Consider the following 22,354-nt stretch of genomic DNA (forward strand, 5'->3'; position numbering starts at 1 on the left):
GCTGTGGTATCAGAAAGATTTTCTCAGGACACATTCGACGAGCGGTGCAGTCAGCCTTATAGGCGTCTGGAACAGATGAGTTTCCAATTCCTCGAAAATGGCGCTGTTCACATTCAATTCCATATTATCTCCCTTACCTTCCAATTTTGCAAGCTCTCAGGGCGTAGTCGAGTACACACGCTAATGGAAAGTAGAAATCTAAGACCAGCACCATTATTATTTTACAAGAAAACTAAATTAAATGTAGATTGTTTCCAAACTAAACATACAGCAGCTGTCCACATCACCATAACATTAGTAAATTCATGTGTTCACCGTGTTGCTCTCTGTCTGGAGTTGGATTTGCACGCAACTTATGTATTATGCAGACCTCTGTCGAAATTTTGTGAAATAAAACTCTTCCTCAGGCACGTTAAAAGTATAGATACTCTGTAAAATTTAATATAAATGGGTAATTTGTACGAGAAATCCTCTCTACCGTCTTAAATTCTTATTGCTTTCAGACTTTCAGGTTGTTATTGTTTCGCAAAAAGCAGACCAGAAACGGACCGAGTAGATTGTTTACAGTTTGCGTTTAAAGAAAGTATGTGATACAATTTCAGCTGAAGCTTCTTGTTTTGTGATTTTTGGGATTTTCAAAAGGACTTACACCCTATCCAATCGTATCGCTCAAATTTTGGTAATCAGTCAGCTTCAGAATAAACAATCCGGCAAGTTTCACACTGCCGAAGATAATACGTTGCTGTACGAAACACACAACTTCCGAGTCTGATACACAATAAGCGATGTCAGTGCAGTAACTGCGCTGGCAGTTTGAACTATAAACAACAGATGTACATTCGAGTTGTCAATTGTGGGCGGGCAGTGATAAATAGTGAAATGAGGCCTTAGCGTGTCAGAGTCGTTATGTCACAAATCGCAGTGGAGCAACGTATCTAATGAAAGTGTTTAACACATTCTCCAGAGACCAGAGTGTTTGATGAAGAGGAACGTGTATGAAAAGTTTATCCACCACACCTAGGCTCACCATAAAGAAAACAATAATGTGAGGATGACTACCTCTTCTCGATTTAAATGCAAAACCCTGGCAACTCTTTTCTCGGGTGACGAGACTTGGTGTTCTCAATGCGAACCAGCCGCAAAACGGCGAAGTTCATAACCCTCGTGGAGGGTCAATGTTTGACCAAATAACCAAAATGAAACCCATTGCGACGCCCGAGTTGAACAAATATCCCGAAGAAGGACTTTTCTGTTACACATGTTTCTATGAAGTGTGGTATGTAGAACACCTGAAGTATTGCACCTACTATCGTAATGTTTCTATACCTTTTTATTAAAATTTTAGGACTGACGCGGTTAGTTGAAGGGGATCACCATGTGACTTAACGTGATGCAGAGACATCCCTTGGCTTATAATTGTAGCAGATTCGACTTTACATCAATAGTTATCGGTGAAAAATATGCTTCCAGTGGATTAAACAAAAAATGCATCCTAGTGTACATGGCCGAGTACTTATATGCAGCGCTCACAGCTGATTGTGAGAAAACACAGTAAAGTATTGTACAATAAAGTACAGTGGATTGTATATTGTTATTTTTATAACGTAACAGTCATCTGTGAACTCTACAAGCGCTACATATAAGGACAGGGTCATGTGCACAAGCTGCTTTACGATTATAGATATTTTATTTCTGGCAAACCTTTTTACAATGTGCTGCATTTTGTCCATTAACATGACCACTTGGCATGAAGATCAAATTCACAATGAACACATTACGTAAGAAAAAATTTGAAAGCCTGAAGATGTCAGCAAAGTGTATCGATACCGATTGCTGAAAATAAAGAAGTATTTACGCCATCTTGGTTTCAGAAAGTTTTTCTCACCAAGGAAAACAAATGGCTCATTCAAATTTCACACCAAGGGAAGGTTCAAACATATTTTTGTTCAAATCCAATAAAAATTGTCTGGCTAGCGATATTTATCACCTCAGGACGCTGTTGAAGGTTTAAAAGAATTTTAAAGTGTCGCCATCATAGTCAAAAATATATTTTCAGAACTGGTTGCAACGCACGCAAGGAAAGAAATATGCGTACGGCACTTTTGGCAGGGAGTCCCGTTCTGGGGAGTTCGGCCGCCTGATGCAAGTCCTTTTGTTTAAGTCCTCCTTGGGCGACTTTGACGATGAAAGGATGATGACAACACTCGCACACACACACACACACACACACAAACACACACACACACACACACATACACACGCACACACAAACACACATATATATACACACACACACACACACACACACACCAGTTCCGGGAGAACATCGCTGACCCACCCAGGTATCGAATCGGGGGCCCCGTGAACGAGAGTCGACAATGCTAAACACAAGACCTGGACCTGCTGACACATGGAAAAATGTATAAGTATTAAAGGTGAATATTTCGAGAATCACAACAACAATTTTTAATATATTGTAGGGGGTCCACGACTGAGGAATTTATTGCTAGCGCACTCAAGCAGATGCAACTTCGATGGACTGGTCACGTGCTGCTTGCGATACGTAAGCTACACTACTGGCCATTAAAATTGCTACAACAAGAAGAAATGCAGATGATAAACGGGGATTCATTGGACAAATATATTATACTAGAACTGATATGTGTTTACATTTTCACGCAATTTTGGCGCATAGATCCAGAGAATTCAGTACCCAGAACAACCACCTATGGCCGTAATAACGGCCTTGATACGCCTGGGCATTGAGTCAAACAGAGCTTGGATGGCGCGCACAGGTACAGCTGCCCATGCAACTTCAACACGATACCACAGTTCATCAAGAGTAGCGACTGGCGTATTGTGACGAGCCAGTTGCTCGGTCACCGTTGACCAGACGTTTCCAGTTGGTGAGAGATCTGGAGAATGTACTGGCTAGGACAGCAGTCGAACATTTTCTCTATCCAGAAAGGCCCGTACAGGACCTGCAAAATGCGGTCGTGCATTATCATGCTGAAATGTAGGGTTTCGCAGGGATCGAATGAAGGGTAGAGCTACGGGTCGTAACACATCTGAAATGTAACGTCCACTGTTCAAAGTGGCGTCAATGCGAACAAGAGGTGACTGAGACATGTAACCAACGCACCCCATACCATCACGCCGGGTGATACGCCAGTATGGCGATGACGAATGCACGCTTCCCATGTGCTTCCCATGATGCTGTAAACAGTATCTGGATTCATCCGAAAAAATTACGTCTTGCCATTCCTGCACCCAGGTTCGTTGTTGAGTACACCATCGCAGGCGCTCCTGTCTGTGATGCAGCGGGAAGGGTAACCGCAGCCATGGTCTCCGAGCTGATAATCCATGCTGCTGCAAAAGTCGTCGAACTGTTCGTGCAGATGTTTGTTGTCTTGCACACATTCCCATCTGTTGACTGAGGGATCTAGACGTGGCTGCATGATCTGCTACAGTCATGCGGATAAGATGCCTGTCATCTCGACTGCTAGTGATACAAGTCTCCTGGGATCCAGCAGGGCGTTCCGTATTACTCTCCTGAACCCACCGATTACATATTCTGCTAACAGTCATTGGCTCTCGACCAACGCGAGCAGCAATGTCGCGATACAGTAAACCGCAATCGCGATAGCCTACGATCAGACCTTTACCAAAGTCTGAAACGTGATAGTACGCATTTCTACTCCTTACACGAGGCATCACAACAACGTTTCACCAGACAACGCCGGTCAACTGCTGTTTGCGTATGAGAAATCGGTTGGAAACTTCCCTCATGTCAGCACGTGATAGGTGTCGCCACCGGCGCGAACCTTGTGTGAATGCTCTGAAAAGCTAAACATTTCCATATCACAGCATGTACTTCCTGTCGGTTAAATTTCGCGTCCGTAGCACGTCATCTACGTGGTGTAGCAATTTTAATGGCCAGTAGTGTACAACAGAAGTGCAGACCAGAGAGCAGTGTCGGCAGCAGCAGTAGTAGTAGCTCGCAGTCGAGCGGTTGGGCAGACTGGTCGTGGAGAACGATGGCGGTGCCTGAACGATGTAGTATAAGGTAAAAGAAAAAGTTTTTGTTCTTTATTGCCGCGCGCATATGTTAATTGCTTCAACTGATTTTTTGTACTATTGCTATCTTCCTTATAAAGATAACTTTTGACAGTCATTCATCTGAATTTAAAGTTGTCACTAATTTCTTCTATCCATAGTCATGCCGATTATCGTAAACAATATCAGTTGTTTTTCATATATAACAAAATCTAGTGGCCAGCATTGCACTGGGCTGTTCCAGAAAAATTTCTTGTAGGAGCTGATATATTCGCGTTATCCGGCGACATAATTGAGGTAAGAATTTACAGTTTATTCATAATGATTTTTCAGGGCCATAACGGAGCACTGCTGACGTCCAGATTTACCAGTTTAGATTCACTGTCAGTTAATTATTGAAACTTTAAATTACGATATTACTTTTGAAAGGTTATATATGAGTCACATTTTTATTGGGCGGTTAATCACTTTGTTATTGGGAGGTTACGGAATTCATCTGTTGGGAGGTAACACTTGGCGACAGACGGCCAGGATCGTGTCTTTTTTTTGTGATTTTCTGAGAAATAGGCAGTCATATGTCTGCTCTTATTTGCCTAATGTTAAATGTAGTTTAGATTTGGCGCAACGCATTTACTAATTTGACACTCCTTCTTTCACAGATCATCAGCAATTTATTGCTCTTTATTGTTATTGTATTTGTTACATTTTTGCTTTGTGTTTGTTTGATTTTGTGCCTATCTTTGACTTGTGAAAATGCCGCGAAAAACTGCCAATAGTACTTCGCCATGCGTAATGACTGAAAAAGTCGACTTGAATAATTTGACTGATAATACTAGCGACACTCAGTGTCATAATGATAATCCTCCAGTTACAGATAGCCAGTGCATGCTGACCACCAGTAACGATGCAAAACTAAATGATGAGCAAACAAATTCAATTATGTCCACAGTAAATTAACCACAACTGATGACGCGGCACGTTCCGTTACAATGAACGCTGCCCAGTTTGACACACCTGATTTGCAAAATTTACTCAGTGAAGAGATAAATGTTTCCAACGAAGATGGACAATCTACTCAAAATACGTCAGATTTATTTGATTCCGACTTAGTGACCAACAGTGCACATCCAATTAGCAAACCTATTCATGAATCAGACAATGACCAAATGGTTACAAAAAACGTGACAAATGCAGATACACCATCACACAGCGCAGAGAATAGAGTCGCTAATTTTGGCATGGATCAAGTTGTGGATAAATTCTAGTGTTCGATGGCACTCGTCGGCCTTGACTGATGACGTCATACGTAAGGCAAAGATGCTGCAATGGACAATCTATGAATGGAACCGTGGAGGTATTTTTACCTCCATGAATGGAACGGATCATACTCGTAAACAAACGAATGTAGCATGCCATTTAACGCGACTATTATTTACGCGCGAAATTCGTTTAAACGTGTTGTAGATGACTGAAATAAATAAGAACACGAGAGCAATTACGAGTGCATATAGTATATTATATTTTCCTCACGTACTGCAAAAACGATGTAAATAAAGCAAAAATCTTATAACATATCAGAAACGTGATTAAAAATGATTTTGTTTGTGAACTACAGAAAACGAATAGATTTTCAAAAAATGAAAATCTTTACACACATTACTGCACACGCAAAGAAATAAAACGCAAAAATAGCCAAACCTTGCAACCGATACTATATAAAAGTCACAGCAGCTACAGTAGCTCCTAATAACACTCAGTAAAATCGATACATCAGGAGTGTCAGTAACAATATGAGAAGTGTAGCCGAAACATTGAAAAGGAAAACGTAAAAGTGGCTACATAAAAAGAAACTTACCGCATATGAAATTGCAAAGGAATCAAAGATCGAGGCTGACAAGAACGAAATAACAACATAACAAGAAATAATAATCTTAGAAGCTCAAACTATAACGAAAGAAGCAAAATCCAGAATAACAAATTAAAAAGATAAGAAGAAACACAAACTGCCAGGCACGAATGAGGTACCACCCAAATTAGTTCTTCCTTATCACCCGCACTCAATCACACGCAAAATTTTAAAATAATAAAAAATTGAAACCACGAGTCAATCACATAAACTCTCTGGCAAAGACACACCAATACCTCTCGGCCCAACATTGTAACTAAAAAAATATTAAAACGACAGAAAAACCTCCCTCCAGAGAAACCAAAAATGTAGCACTCGCACAATACAGTAACATAAAAAAAAACAACGTAAAACAAGAAAAATTTGTCAGACCCACCAACACCTAACTAACAAAACGAAGCTTGTGCATTATGCTGACTACTTTCATAAATGCAAGAGATAAACAATTAGCTTTAGGAATACTCGTCCTCCAACAGTACTCATCTAACTGGCCTTGCAACATGATATCCTTCTCTTTCCCCGCCCGACAAAAGATTTCACAGCCCTCCGCAATACCCCTCGATAGTATTAGTACATGCCCCCGTCTTATAATCTTTAAACTGAACATTGTGATTCAGACTAAATTATGATGACCCCTTTCACCCAACCCCTTGTACGAAGCAAACCCATCCGACATGACTACAGAATCTTCTTCCACGTATTCTTTTATTAAAGGTGTCAAGACTTCCTTTGTCCGATTTGATACAACCCTAAATACATCAGCTCAATATCCTCCAGAAACTACTACTCGAAAACCCAACGCCCAAACAATCTCGTGGCCCCTTTAGTACTTTCTCTTTCCAAAATGTGACTCACCGACTTCAAGTATAACCCCTGCCACCCCCACCCCCCCCCCCCCCCCACCCCCCATATAGTTTAAAAATTCCCCGCAGACATCTCTACAAAACGAGAACAAGTCGAAAACAGTGCCACACGAAACCTCTTCTTCGTGCATGACAGATTTGCAAGAATATTCATAGCAAAAATAGGAGGTTAGCATGACAATTACTTCTTAATTCAGCCTCGATCTTTCGAACCACGTCCCCCTGCGCATGGATCTCCATATGTTATTTTTTTCTGCACCTCCACATGTATTCGTCGGAAGTTCGTGATAACGCAACCTTCATCAAAACCATGTAATATCCACAGACACTGCACTAGCAAAATTCAGAAATGACGACCGATGATTGCAAAAATTTTATAATTGATTTACGATCACTCATTCTCTGAAGCAGAATTTTCGCAGTAAAAACAACTGACTCATCCATAACGAACTGCGTGAGGAATCAAGAACTTATAAATCATGACTACTTATAAATCATGACTACTTTAATTAACAAAAGATGCCAAAAAGAAATTAAGAGATGAAAAAAATCTACACCGAATTTTTAATATACGCGCGTAACGAGCAAATCCAGAGAAATCATTTAACGTACATCGACAGAAAACTGAGGCACAAACAAAATAACATCACACATTACGTCACTGCTCAAAGCCGACGGGTGGTATCGGACACTAGAATTGACCCCAAGGTGTGGCATTATTGCTACAACTTAATGAAAAATACGACAACAATTACAAACAACTTAATGAAAAACAAGGCAATTATTTTAAACAATCAAATGAAAACAAGACAACAGTTACAAACAACTTAGTGAACAGATTGGAGCCTTTGCCGTGCAGTGTCATGATACCATAGAACAATTACGTGAGGAAATTAAGGCTTGTGCTAGGAGTAGTGGTGAAGAAATTAGATCCGTTGCACAAGAAATATGTAATACACCAGCATCCACAACAAAATTACTTAGAGATGAAAGCAGTGCAGTCGCTAAACAATGTACAGTAAAACAACACAGTAACACGACTAGTATAAATTAATGTCAGCAGAACTTTCACACACTCTTGATGCGGAAGTCGACAAGAAATTTGAACAACAGAACAGCAGAACTGACGAACGATCTAATCACCGTCTGCAAAATAGTGAAACGCGTTACTGCAAATTCATACAGGAACAGAACAAAATAAAGAAACAAGTCATGGAAACAGTCACTTCACAGAGACAAGAAGACAAGCGTAAGTTGTTTGCGAAACCAAACACATACGTAGACACCAACACTGCTTCAGTATCAGACTAAATCAATATTATCAAACAGTTGAACACTGAATTGCACGGTGAAATCTCCGATCTGAAAACAAAAACAGACACTAATATTCAGACTTTGGAATATAAATACACAGTAGACTTTCAGACAGTGACTAGCAGACTTGAACAATTGGAATTAATACAGGATCCTGATGCCGTTAAAGCAGACATTAAGAAATTAAACAAAACCACACGTAAAATGCAAAAACAAATTGATGCCTGTGAAACTAAAAATGATGATCAGGATGTAGTATTGCGGAACATTATTGTACATTATTCAGAAGTCTTCATTGAAAACAGGAGTTACCGCGTGTAGCAACAACATGCGCGTGGCAATAATAAACAATAAAATTTTGCTTTTACCTTATACTGCATCGCTCAGACACCGCCGTCGTTCTCCACAATGACCCAACCTCCCGACTGCGGGCTACTACAACTACTACTACAGCTGACGCTGCTCTCTGGTCTGTGATCGTAATGTAGCTTAAATCGGGCAACACACATACAGTCGTATATATCGCACAGAACACACGTGTGAAAAATCTGATACATCAGGAATGTACAGCACCTTTGACTCGCGTTTGCGAGAACGACGGTCCAAAAATGGTTCAAATGGCTCTGAGCACTATGGGACTCAACTGCTGAGGTCATTAGTCCCCTAGAACCTAGAACTACTTAAACCTAACTAACCTAAGGACATAACAAACATCCATGCCCGAGGCAGGATTCGAACCTGCCACCGTAGCGGTCTTGCGGTTCCAGACTGCAGCGCCTTTAACCGCACGGCCACTTCGGCCGGCACGACGGTTCAAACCCGCATGCTGCCATCCAGATTTAGTTTCTTCGTGACTTCCTTAAATCACTCCAGTCAAAGGCCAGGATGGTTAATTTGAAAAGGGCACGGCTGATTTATTTCCCCAACCTTGACAAATCCGTGCTTGTGCTCTGTCAATAACGACTTAGACGTCAATGGGACGTTAAACCTAATCTCCTTCCCATCCTTTCCTGTTGAATCTACATTCAAAAACCAACGTCTCTTATAAATACTGACGGCTGTGTGGCCAATCAATTTGTTGTTCGTAGTGTGTAATTAAAAGCGTCCCCTTTTCTTTTACTTATGACTGTAGCTCGGTTGCATTACGAAATGTCTCATTCGGTAAGGAGATTGTTCACGAAAGTCAAAGTCCTGGCTTTGGGTCTCTGGCACAGAATTTTTTAATCCGGCTGGAATAAAAGGAAACAGCGCCACGCTCGGGTGTCTAATGGCCCAAAGGTCTACGCTAAACTTCCGAGGTAGGGAGGTGAGCCATACCTGTATCCAATCCACGAAACAGGAAAATTCTTGTTGATCGGCAATCTCTGCTTCAGCAAATACGATGCACAAATACCTTGTAATAACACACATAATAAAGCCATGAGTTAAGAGAAATACAGCTCTCTTCTGCAACTGGGCGTTGAATTAAATTCAGTGGTGACAAGTGAAAACTGGTGCCGGACGACGAATCAGAATCACATTTCTCGCCTTATGCAAGTGGTCACCTTAGTTGCTTCGGTTACCTGGATGTGCTTCCCTTCCAACCCAAAATCAAAAATGGTCGCGCACTAATAATGTAGCGCCCAGCGTCCACTATCCCCGCTCTCGTAGCTTTACCTGATTTCCACAAGAGTTCAGACATAGTGTGCATCTACACTGAAGTTATCATTACCACGAAGAGGACTACGTATACTGCTATATGTGTGGTGCCCATTCTGTTGTACATGTCCAACAGAACAGATGTCACATATACGGGGTGAGTCACCTAACGTTACCGCTGGATATATTTCGTAAACCACATCAAATACTGACGAACCGATTCCACAGACCGAAAGTGAGGAGAGGGGCTAGTGTAATTGTTTAATACAAACTATACAAAAATGCACGGAAGTATGTTTTTTAACACAAACCTACGTTTTTTTAAATGAACCCCGTTAGTTTTGTTAGCACATCTGAACGTATAGACAAATACGTAATCAGTGCCGTTTGTTGCATTGTAAAATGTTAATTACATCCGGAGATATTGTAACCTAAAGTTGACGCTTGAGTACCACTCCTCCGCTGTTCGATCGTGTGTATCGGAGAGCACCGAATTACGTAGGGATCCAAAGGGAACGGTGACGGACCTTAGGTACAGAAGAGACTGAAACAGCACATTACGTCCACATGCTAACACCTTTTTACTGGTCTATTTCACTGACGCACATGTACATTACCACGTGGGGTGAGGTACACGTACACACGTAGTTTCCGTTTTCAATTACGGAGTGGAATAGAGTGTGTCCCGACATGTCAGGCCAATAGATGTTCAATGTGGTGGCCATCATTTGCTGCACACAATTGCAATCTCTGGCGTAATGAATGTCGCACACGCCGCAGTACATCTGGTGTAATGTCGCCGCAGGCTGCCACAATGCGTTGTTTCATATCCTCTGGGGTTGTAGGCACATCACGGTACACATTCTCCTTTAAGGTACCCCACAGAAAGAAGTCCAGAGGTGTAAGATCAGGAGAACGGGCTGGCCGATTTACGCGTCCTCCACGTCCTTTGAAACGCCAGTCGAACATCCTGTCAAGGGCCAGCCTAGTGTTAATTGCGGAATGTGCAGGTGCACCATCATGCTGATACCACATACGTCGACGCGTTTCCAGTGGAACATTTTCGATCAACGTTGGCAGATCATTCTGTAGAAACGCTATGTATGTTGCAGTGCTCTCCGATACACACGATCGAACAGCGGAGGAGTGGTACTCAAGCGTCAACTTTCTTGTTGTGGTCTTCAGTCCTGAGACTGGTTTGATGCAGCTCTCCATGCTACTCTATCCTGTGCAAGCTTCTTCATCTCCCAGTATCTACTGCAACCTACATCCTTCAGAATCTGCTTAGTGTATTCATCTCTTGGTCTCCCCCTACGATTTTTACCCTCCACACTGGCCTCCAATACTAAATTGGTGATCCCTTGATGCCTCAGAACATGTCCTACCAACCGATCCCTTATTCTGGTCAAGTTGTGCCACAAACTTCTCTTCTCCCCAATCCTGTTCAATACTTCCTCATTAGTTATGTGATCTACCCATCTAATCTTCAGCAATCTTCTGTAGCACCACATTTCGAAAGCTTCTATTCTCTTCTTGTCCAAACTATTTACCGTCCACGTTTCACTTCCATAAATGGCTACACTCCATACAAATACTTTCAGAAATGACTTCCTGACACATAAATCTATACTCGATGTAAACAAATTTCTCTTCTTCAGAAACTCTTTCCTTGCCATTGCCAGTCTACATTTTATATCCTCTCTACTTCGACCATCATCAGTTATTTTGCTCCCCAAATAGCAAAACTCCTTTGCTACTTTAACTGTCTCATTTCCTAATCTAATTCCCTCAGCATCACCCGACTTAATTCCACTGCATTCCATTATCCTCGTTTTGCTTTTGTTGATGTTCATCTTATATCCTCCCTTCAAGATACCATCCATTCCGTTCAACTGCTCTTCATAGTCCTTTGCTGTCTCTGACAGAATTACAATGTCATCGGCAAACCTCAATGTTTTTAGTTCTTCTCCATGGATTTTAATACCTACACCGAATTTTTCTTTTGTTTCCTTTACTGCTTGCTCAATATACAGCTTGAATAATATCGGGGACAGGCTAAAACCCTGTCTTACTCCCTTCCCCACCGCTACTTCCCTTTCATGTCCCTCGACTATTATAACTGCCATCTGGTTTCTGTACAAATTGTAAATAGCCTTTCGCTCCCTGTATTTTACCCCTGCCACCTTTAGAATTTGAAAGAGAGTATTCCAGTCAACATTGTCAAAAGCTTTCTCTAAGTCTACAAATGCTGGGAACGTAGGTTTGCCTTTCCTTAATCTTTCTTGTAAGATAAGTCGTAAGGTCAGTATTGCCTCACGTGTTCCAGTATTTCTACGGAATCCAAACTGATCTTCCCCGAGGTTGGCTTCTACTAGTTTTTCCATTCGTCTGTAAAGAATTCGTGTTAGTATTTTGCAGCTGTGGCTTATTAAACTGATTGTTCGGTAATTTTCACATCTGTCAACACCTGCTTTCTCTGGGATTGGAATTATTATATTCTTCTTGAAGTCTGAGGGTATTTCACCTGTTTCATACATCTTGCTCACCAGATGGTAGAGTTTTGTTAGGACTGGCTCTCCCAAGACCGTCAGTAGTTCCAATGGAATGTTGTCTACTCCGGGGGCCTTGTTTCGACTCAAGTCTTTCAGTGCTGTGTCAAACTCTTCACGCAGTATCATATCTCCCATTTCATCTTCATCTACATCCTCTTCCATTTCCATAATATTGTCTTCAAGTACATCGCCCTTGTATAGACCCTCTATATACTCCTTACACCTTTCTGCTTTCCCTTCTTTGCTTAGAACTGGGTTTCCATCTGAGCTCTTGATGTTCATACAAGTGGTTCTCTTATCTCCAAAGGTCTCTTTAATTTTCCTGTACGCAGTATCCATCTTAACCCTAGTGAGATAAGCCTCTACATCCTTACATTTGTCCTCTAGCCATCCCTGCTTAGCCATTTTGCACTTCCTGTCGATCTCATTTTTGAGACGTTTGTATTCCTTTTTGCCTGCTTCATTTACTGCATATTTATATTTTCTCCTTTTATCAATTAAATTCAATATTTCTTCTGTTACCCAAGGATTTCTACTAGCCCTCGTCTTTTTACCTACTTGATCCTCTGCTGCCTTCACTACTTCGTCCCTCAAAGCTACCCATTCCTCTTCTACTGTATTTCTTTCCCCCATTCCTGTCAATTGTTCCCTTATGCTCTCCCTGAAACTCTGTACAACCTCCGGTTTAGTCAGTTTATCCAGGTCCCATCTCCTTAAATTCCCACCTTTTTGCAGTTTCTTCAGTTTTAATCTACAGGTCATAAACAATACATTGTGGTCAGAGTCCACATCTGCCCCTGGAAATGTCTTACAATTTAAAACCTGGTTCCTAAATCTCTGTCTTACCATAATATAATCGATCTGATACCTTTTAGTATCTCCAGGGCTCTTCCATGTATACAACCGTCTATCATGGTTCTTAAACCAAGTGTTAGCTATGATTAAGTTGTGCTCTGTGCAAAATTCTACCAGGCGGTTTCCTCTTTCATTTCTTAGCCCCAATCCATATTCACCTACTACGTTTCCTTCTCTCCCTTTTCCTACACTCGAATTCCTGTCACCCATGACTATTAAATTTTCGTCTCCCTTCACATTCTGAATAATTTCTTTTATTTCATCATACATTTCATCAATTTCTTCGTCATCTGCAGAGCTAGTTGGCATATAAACTTGTACTACTGTAGTAGGTGTGGGCTTCGTATCTATCTTAGCCACAATAATGCGTTCACTATGCTGTTTGTAGTAGCTTACCCGCATTCCTATTTTCCTATTCATTATTAAACCTACTCCTGCATTACCCCTATTTGACTTTGTGTTTGTAACCCTGTAGTCACCTGACCAGAAGTCTTGTTCCTCCTGCCACCGAACTTCACTAATTCCCACTATATCTAACTTTAATCTATCCATTTCCCTTTTTAAATTTTCTAACCTACCTGCCCGATTAAGGGATCTGACATTCCACTCTCCGATCCGTAGAACGCCAGTTTTCGTTCTCCTGATAACCACATCCTCTTGAGTAGTCCCCGCCCGGAGATCCGAATGGGGGACTATTTTACCTCCGGAATATTTTACCCAAGAGGACGCCATCATCATTTTATCATACAGTAAAGCTGCATGCCCTCGGGAAAAATTACGGCCGTAGTTTCCCCTTGCTTTCAGCCGTTGGCAGTACCAGCACAGCAAGGCCGTTTTGGTTATTTTTACAAGGCCAGATCAGTCAATCATCCAGACTGTTGCCCCTGCAACTACAGAAAAGGCTGCTGCCCCTCTTCAGGAACCACACGTTTGTTTGGCCTCTCAACAGATACCCCTCCCTTGTGGTTGTACCTACGGTACGGCTATCTGTATCGCTGAGGCACGCAAGCCTCCCCACCAACGGCAAGTCCATGGTTCATGTAACTTTAGGTTACAATATCTCCGAATGTAATTAACATTTTACAATGCAACAAACGGCACTTTTTACGTATTTGTTTATATGTTCAGATGTGCTAACAAAACTAACGTGGTTCCATTTAAAAAAACGTAGGTTTGTGTTAAAAAACATACTTCCGTGCATTTTTTTATGGTTTGTATTACACTAGCCCCTCTCCTTACGTTCGGTCAGTGGAATCGGTTCGTCAGTATTTGATGTGGCTTACGAAATATATCCAGCAGTTAGGTGACTCACCCTGTATATAATACACATAATAAAACTTACAAAATTCTTAGATAAATGGTGCAAGTGGCTTCACTCGCTTAGGTTAACTGACGACAGTAGGGCCGTACGACGAAATAAACGCCAGGTGAGGGAACTTGAAAGCAGTGCACGCTTCCAACAAGGTAGCAGGGCAACTGTGAGACTTAAAATGTTGAAGAGTGCCGTCGTCAGGAATGAAGACAGAAAGTGGGCAGTGAAATTTGCCAGCATAACTCTGTAGATAAGAAAATTGACAACAAAATGCAAGTTTCCGGTTTCCAGTCTGTGTCTGTCATCGGCCAGGGAGTATTAAGAGAGCATGCATACAGCTGTCGAGCGAAATCTTTGTTCTGAAATGAAGTGTGGATAGCTCAATCATTACGAGTATTGTTTATTTTAAATGTCAGTAATTCAAGCCCCCACGTACAACACAATCCCCAGATTCGTCACTCTTGTGCGTATACTTATCTTGTTGTCCTTGGTTATTCTGGGTTGTTTTATGCAAACGCTTTTCTGGTAGCAGTAGCAGTCACATAACATATGCAAATTCATAATGAAAGAACCATTTAATAGGAACATTTAGCTCACATCGAGGAATATGAGAGTGATTGTCATCAATTGACTAATGTAACCACACTCTTCAATTGCTCTTGATTCAGATCTGGATGCCTTATTTGAATGATTGGACATTTAAAGCATTCTGGATAGGCAGACTGCCAGGAGAATAAAAGTAGGCCACCTCGTTCTGTGCTGTTTTACAGAAGGACAGCTGAGGGTGGTGCAGATCAATAGGTCATGGGCAAGACAGCTCTTTGTATTTGCTATACCGGGGAGTCCAAGTATCCTGGAGAAACACAGGTAAGATCATCTGTGGCACAGAAACCCTCCAGCTGCAAAACAGTTTACAACCCAAGAGAGTGCGAGGAGAAGAAACGTTTTAGCAGAAGACACTATTGTGCATCAAACAGAAAGCTGAGTTATTCTCCATAAAGCACTGGACGCCACAGACAGACATCTCGAAAATGGAAGGGGAACCTGCAGTTTTGAGCCTTTTAAACTGTGGTATACCACTGGACACGTTGACTTAACAAAAACTAAATGTTTACTCGATGGAAGAATTACAGGGCAGGTTCAAGTAGATGAAGAAGAGGTTAGGAAGAAAAGTTTGGCTGCACTGACGGCGACTGTCTCATTGGTCAAAGAAAAAGATGGGGAGAGAGGAAGTCGAATTTTTTCTGTGTGAGCTATTAGAACACATGTTGCTGGTTAAATGAAGGAGGGAAAAGTACTAGCACGTTCTAAAGACCCATTTGAAAACCCGAAACCCAGCCAATCTGAACAATGTAAGAGACGCGAAATGGGGTAATGCGACGTATCCTTGTAGAAAAAATTCGATCACAAATCACTTCATTTACTCCAACTTCTTCTGCCAAGAGTAAAATTCAGGCAGATTTGCGCTTTGCGATTGGCGAGGGATGTTGTTGTTTTCCAACTTTATTCTCCACCTGCACACCATGGTGACATCGAGAAGCAATATGAGACAATGTGTAGGATGTAACGACAGATGTTCATATCCTCCTATTTACATCTATAGTACTATAGATTTTTTTCCTTGTTTTGTTACCGCAAGAAATGACATTTCTGTGTCTTTAGATATTGTAATTGTTTTACTGTTTGTATATATATATATATATATATATATATATATGCATTTATGTTGGTTTGTTTTGTGAATATTATTTGTATTTATACGTTAGATCTGGCCTAGGGAAAACTATGCTATCGAACAAATACATCGATAGGTCGTATGGAGAACCAAAGTGTTTAGGATCTTTGGTAGTGTTAACTCTGTCGCGTGGAGCGCGGGCAGAGAGGGAGTGTGGCTGGGGTGGGGCAGTGGAGCAGGTGGGTTGTGTGACGCTCCCGCGAGTTGCCGCGCTTTCGGGGTTGGGCAGCATGTAATTGCGCTCGACTTGCTATGATAGTTTCTGACACGGTGTCGCGGACGGGAAGCATTAGCTGGCGCACATCAAGAGCCCGTTTCGCCTGGTGACCGTGTCGAGAAGAAGGCGCGCCAACATCCAGCTTCTGCAACAGCGACGGCCGACAATGAGTGACTGTCGCCACCTCCTCGATCGACGGCTTCAAACCTTCAATCAACCAACAAGGAAGACTGGAAGCACGTAAAGTTTTAGAACTGTATGGCAGACCTCAGCTTTTCAAACTGTTCAAATCACAAAATTACAGCAACGTAGCATGAACCTTTGTTGCTCATTGTCCCAATTGCATTACCAAGCAGGGTCTCTTCCTTTTCCGGAATGAAGCCGAGTGTCGTTGAAATTCAAACGCCAGCATCGTTCGACTTCACTGCTTTAATTTCAAAGTTCAGTTAAGGTATTCATAGCTGGCTACAATACTTAGATTACACAAGCACAAATTAAGAGTGCGAGTTTTGTTACCATATTTTAGCTTACCTGTGGCTGCAGCTCAGCTTGGTACGTTTTTACTATTGTTAATTGTTTAGAATCATTTAATTCAAGTTCAAAGCTAAATCTCTTATATCTAAATTGCGTAGATTCGAGTAGCTTTTGAAATGATTGTTGAGGTAGTCCAAGACTAACCGTATTTTACTGAATTTCGATGTGCTTCAGAAAGAAAGCTCACTATTAACTTCAGTCACTAAATTTACATTCGATTTTCCGGTTTTATTAATTCTTTTGCTAAATTAAGGCAGAGTGTAGCGAAATTTATTACTTCTGACAAACTTTCAGTTTTCACACTACACGTGTCAACCTTCAGTTGCCACGCTTCTAGTGCTAATTGTATGTGTTATAACCTTTCTTTTTCAGTTACTATAGTAATTGTCCTTAGGACTGGCGAACGTAATTTCCCCCAAATCTCAAATATCTAATTACCGCTCGTTAATTGTTAACGTAACGGCCGCACATTTACTTTCTTGATTAACTTTACCCGTTTTCAAAATTAATTTCCACCAGTTTCATTTGCATTTTTCCATTCATTTAGATGTAACCCTTTCCTCCCTCTTTACCGGCAAATTAACTTCGGTGACGATTGCTTTTCCTAAATTTCCATTAGGTACACGCGGTTTAATTTTTCACTATCATTAAGGTCGATAAGTGAGGGGGAGGTTACAAGGGGAACTAATGTAATCTCATAACATTCCGATCACTGCGTGCTAGACTTTGAAGACTTGCACTCTTAGTGTAATGAGCAGTCTGCTTTCAAATCCACCATAGATATAATGTATTCCCTTCAGTTAACAAGATGACAATCACTGGCCACCTTATGATTACAATTAATTCACTTTCATAATTTGTAGCATCTTTCCTCACTACCCCTTTGTTAGGTACGCCATAGTGTTCTATATTAGTATTGTTACTATTTGTCAATTTGTTTATGCATAACATTATCGGAATAAATCAAAGTCACTGGAATCATTTTATCATATAGTAGTTGTAGGACTCCCAATTCATTAATTAACTTATGTGGGGGGCGGTTATTACTTCCGTAGTTTTACATAAAATTGACATACACTCTTTACCTCTAGCAGTTGCAGGGGCATTTTTAGATTATAAAACTGCAATCAAACGAAAATCCTGAATAAGGATGGTTTACTATTGTTCTGTACATAAAGAATTAAACAAGATGGATAAATTGAAATATTTTGCTGCCTCATTGAGTCAGTATTTCCACCTTCGTTCCAGACAAAAACAGTACAGCGTCATCTTGGAAACAGACACACATATGTCTTCTGCTAAAGATTTTGCCAAAGTTCCCTACAACAACTGCCACACAAGTGCTCTACCCCCCATTCCGTTGAGGCTGGTGCTTTTATTCTAGTGGTCAGTTACGTCATTACCATAGCGTCAGATGAGCCCTAAGTCAGAATTACACAGCTTATAAATCAAATTAAGTATAGGGTAACTTGAAGTTATTCTGATGGCTAGTTCTACAGAAAATTCAGTGCATCCCCATGATAATTGGAGTTCCTCACAATCTGTCATATGCCAAATTTTACTTATAACATAATTACTGAACTGGGTTGAAAGAGATCAGAAGAGGTAAAAACAAAAATCACTAGAAACTTTCAAAAATAAATATCAAATAGAAAGCTATTGTGATGTATATCAAACTATTCTAGTTGTTCAGAGGATTACGAAGGTTAAATGGGATTTTTTCTAACCATGCTGTCAGGAAAGTTATAGTATGTACCAAGTAGTTATAATTTAAGTGCAGCCACTCACAAAGGTCCAGTGTTGGCTGCAACTATAGTATGGCAGCAGAACTTAGTAGATATGCTAATGCGTTAATGTAGAGCTGATTAACGCTGAAAAAAAATACTTACAATTTAGCCACCACGTGCAAATCTTGTGCTGTGCTCCATCTCGTCGACGTCTATGGTGCTCATACTAAGCAAGACGTGTAAGTGGCGGACAGTAATAAAATCAAGGTTATGGCTTTTCCAAATGTTTGACTTTTCTGCCCACATCTTGGTAGTAAATCACAGTGGAAATTTTCTGTCCGTTTTTCCTGCGTTCCCAGCGGCAGATTTTCTCCTGGTGGCCAAAGTTGGAACTAATTAAAACACCATTTTTAAGAAAAATTCAAACTAATCAACTGCTTCATATTTTTCAAGATTTGTCGATGGAAGCCATCGCCCACAAAGCCTATTATGTCTCAGCAAATATCTTGCTCTGAATTCCAGTAAATGTTGGTAAAAGAAAGGATAATTCATAAACGGCAAACCAAATGAGTAATTTTGAATCACACGAAGAAAGTGAATAGACTAAAAATAAGTGAAAAAGTCGATACGGAAATGTGTGGCTAATTTCAGTTAGTTTTACGTAATGGGCGAGGGCGTCAATGAGGTTACATAAGAACCACCTTTTGTTTTGCAGAATTTAGCTTGTGACGAAGAAAGGTGTTTTTATCTGAAGTAATCGACTGGAGATACATCGATTGGTCGCAACCGATCGGTTATTTTTGAAAATTGCGGTGAGTTGAATTATATCACAATATTCATTCTGTTTTCAGTACAAACTTTCACCGTGTGTCAAAGCCGAGTCCAAACTTTGATGTACTATTCAGTTCATTTGTTAACAACTCTTTAAAGCCAAGACATGAATAGTCCTTTTTTTACATACAACCAGTTTCGACAGACTTTTCTGTCGTCTTCAGGTCTTCAAAAATTTTTGTTGTAAAATGTGTCTATTTTGGACCTCACGCCAATTCGTCATATTAGTGGATAAAACGTAGAACATTATATAAAGATTTATCATAAATAAAACATTTAAAATGACAAAGCACGTTATGCAAATGGACCATGTCCATATATATAGCGTTCACAGACGAATGTTACGTCGTAACAAATGCAATTAATTATAACGTGCACAATAACATATGTGTTTACGTTAGCTGTACCACATGTTCTGATCACTGAAGATCCACCTTACACGGTGTATGAGATACAAGATTATATAGTACTTTATACGCAGTCTAAGGTGGATCTTCAGTGATTAGAACACCTCCAGCAAACGTAAACAGACGTGTTACTGTGCATCTTATTGTGTACTGTATTTTTCATGACTACGCTACATATATGGAGATGGCCATGTGCACAAGCTGCTTCTTGAATTTATATGTTCTATACTGTGTATGATAAATCTTTATACAGGGTGAACATTAATAAAACCGACAAACTCTAGCGACGGATTCCGAAGGAAATAGAGGAAACAAGGTACTACGAGGATGTATACGGAAATGCATCGTTGCCACGGTACATGCCGCTGATGAACGAAAGGTACCCTGACGACGTGCAGTGTGCTCCTTGTGTGTTACAGGCTGTGGGATTGACGCAGCGTACTGTAAAAGGGAGAATGGTCCGGTATTCATGTCGCGAACAGGAGACAGTGTTTGCGCAAGGACAAGCAGATGGGAACGGTCGATTGGCAGCACGGCTACACCATAACAAGTGCCCTCACAGACACCAGCCACATCAAACAGCATTTCAAACCACTTTTGGGCGATTGTGTGAACATGGGTCCTTTCAGACAGACAAAAGTACAGGGTGACGGCGAACTGTGAATACACCAGATTTGGAGGGCCGAGTTCCACAGGATATTGAGACGACAAGTGGCCCGCCAACATGACGGAAGCCAAAGTATAACTGTGTGTATCCTGCATGACAGATATGTGTGAACGCGTGCATATCGTCCGATGGAAGCCAATTTGAACATCTGTTGTGATGTGTATGCGATACAACTCTGTACTGGGACACATGTTCATAGCTGCTTTTGCCGGCCGGTGTGGCCGTGCGGTTCTAGGCGCTTCAGTTTGGAACCGCGTGACCGCTACGGTCGCAGGTTCGAATCCTGCCTCGGGCATGGTTGTCTGTGATGTCCTTAGGTTAGTTAGGTTTAAGTAGTTCTAAGTTCTAGGGGACTGATGACCTCAGATGTTAAGTCCTATAGTGAAAAAAAAAAATAGCTGCTTTTTGCCTCTATTTCCATTCAGGAATCCGTCTCAGCATTTTGTCGGTTTTATTGACGATCGTCTTTCAAATTATTGATGATCACCTTTCAACTTCTGAAGGTGGTAGGGGTAAAATACAGGGAGCGTAAGGCTATTTACAATTTGTACAGAAAGCAGACGGCAGTTACAAAAGTCGAGGGACATGAAAGGGAAGCAGTGATTGGGAAGGGAGTGAGACAGGGTTGTAGCCTCTCCCCGATGCTATTCAATCTGTATATTGAGCAAGCAATAAAGGAAACAAAAGAAAAGTTCGGAGTAGGTACTAAAATCCATGGAGAAGAAATAAAAACTTTGAGGTTCGCCGAGGACACTGTAATTCTGTCAGTGACAGCAAAGGACTTGGAAGAGCAGTTGGACGGAATGGACAGTGTCTTGAAAGGAGGATATAAGATGAACATCAACAAAAGCAAAACGAGGATAGTGGAATGTAGCCGAATTAAGTCAGGTGATGCTGAGGGAATAAAATTAGGAAATGAGACCCTTGAAGTAGTAAAGGAGTTTTGCCATTTTGGGAGCAAAATAACTGATGATGGTCGAAGTAGAGAGGATATAAAATGTAGACTGGCAATTGCAAGGAAAGCGTTTCTAAAGAAGAGAAATTTGTTAACATCGAGTATTGATTTAAGTGTCAGGAAGTCGTTTCTGAAAGTATTTGTATGGAGTGTAGCCATGTACGGAAGTGAAACATGGACGATAAATAGTTTGGACAAGAAGAGAATAAAATCTTTCGAAATGTGGTGCTACAGAAGAATGCTGAAGATTAGATGGGTAGATCACATAACTAATGAGGAGGTATTGAATAGAATTGGGGAGAAGTGGAGTTTGTGGCACAACTTGACTAGAAGAAGGGATCGGTTGGTAGGATGTGTTGTGAGGCATCAAGAGATCATCAATTTGGTACTGGAGGGCAGCGTGAAGGGTAAAAGTCGTAGAGGGAGACCAAGAGATGAATACACTAAGCAGAATCAGAAGGATGTAGGCTGCAGTAGGTACTGGTAGGTGAAGAAGCTTGGAAAGGATAGAGTAGCATGGAGAGCTGCATCAAACCAGTCTCAGGACTGGAGACCATAACGAGAACGTCCTGTAAAATGTGTTACGTTTTATGTACATGACAGCTTGGCGTGAAGTAGAACTGAAAATGAACACGAAGACCTGAAGATGATTTCAAAGTGAGCCAAAACCCGTTGTTTGTAAATAAAAAAATATTTGTGATCTCGGCTTTAGAAAGTTCTGGCCAAGTAAAACAGATCTCTCCTTTTGATTTCTCGACATGATAAAGTCCATTCAGTTCATTCTA

This window comes from Schistocerca piceifrons, chromosome 2 (genome assembly GCF_021461385.2).
Source record: "Schistocerca piceifrons isolate TAMUIC-IGC-003096 chromosome 2, iqSchPice1.1, whole genome shotgun sequence".
NCBI classification, from domain to species: domain Eukaryota; kingdom Metazoa; phylum Arthropoda; class Insecta; order Orthoptera; family Acrididae; genus Schistocerca; species Schistocerca piceifrons.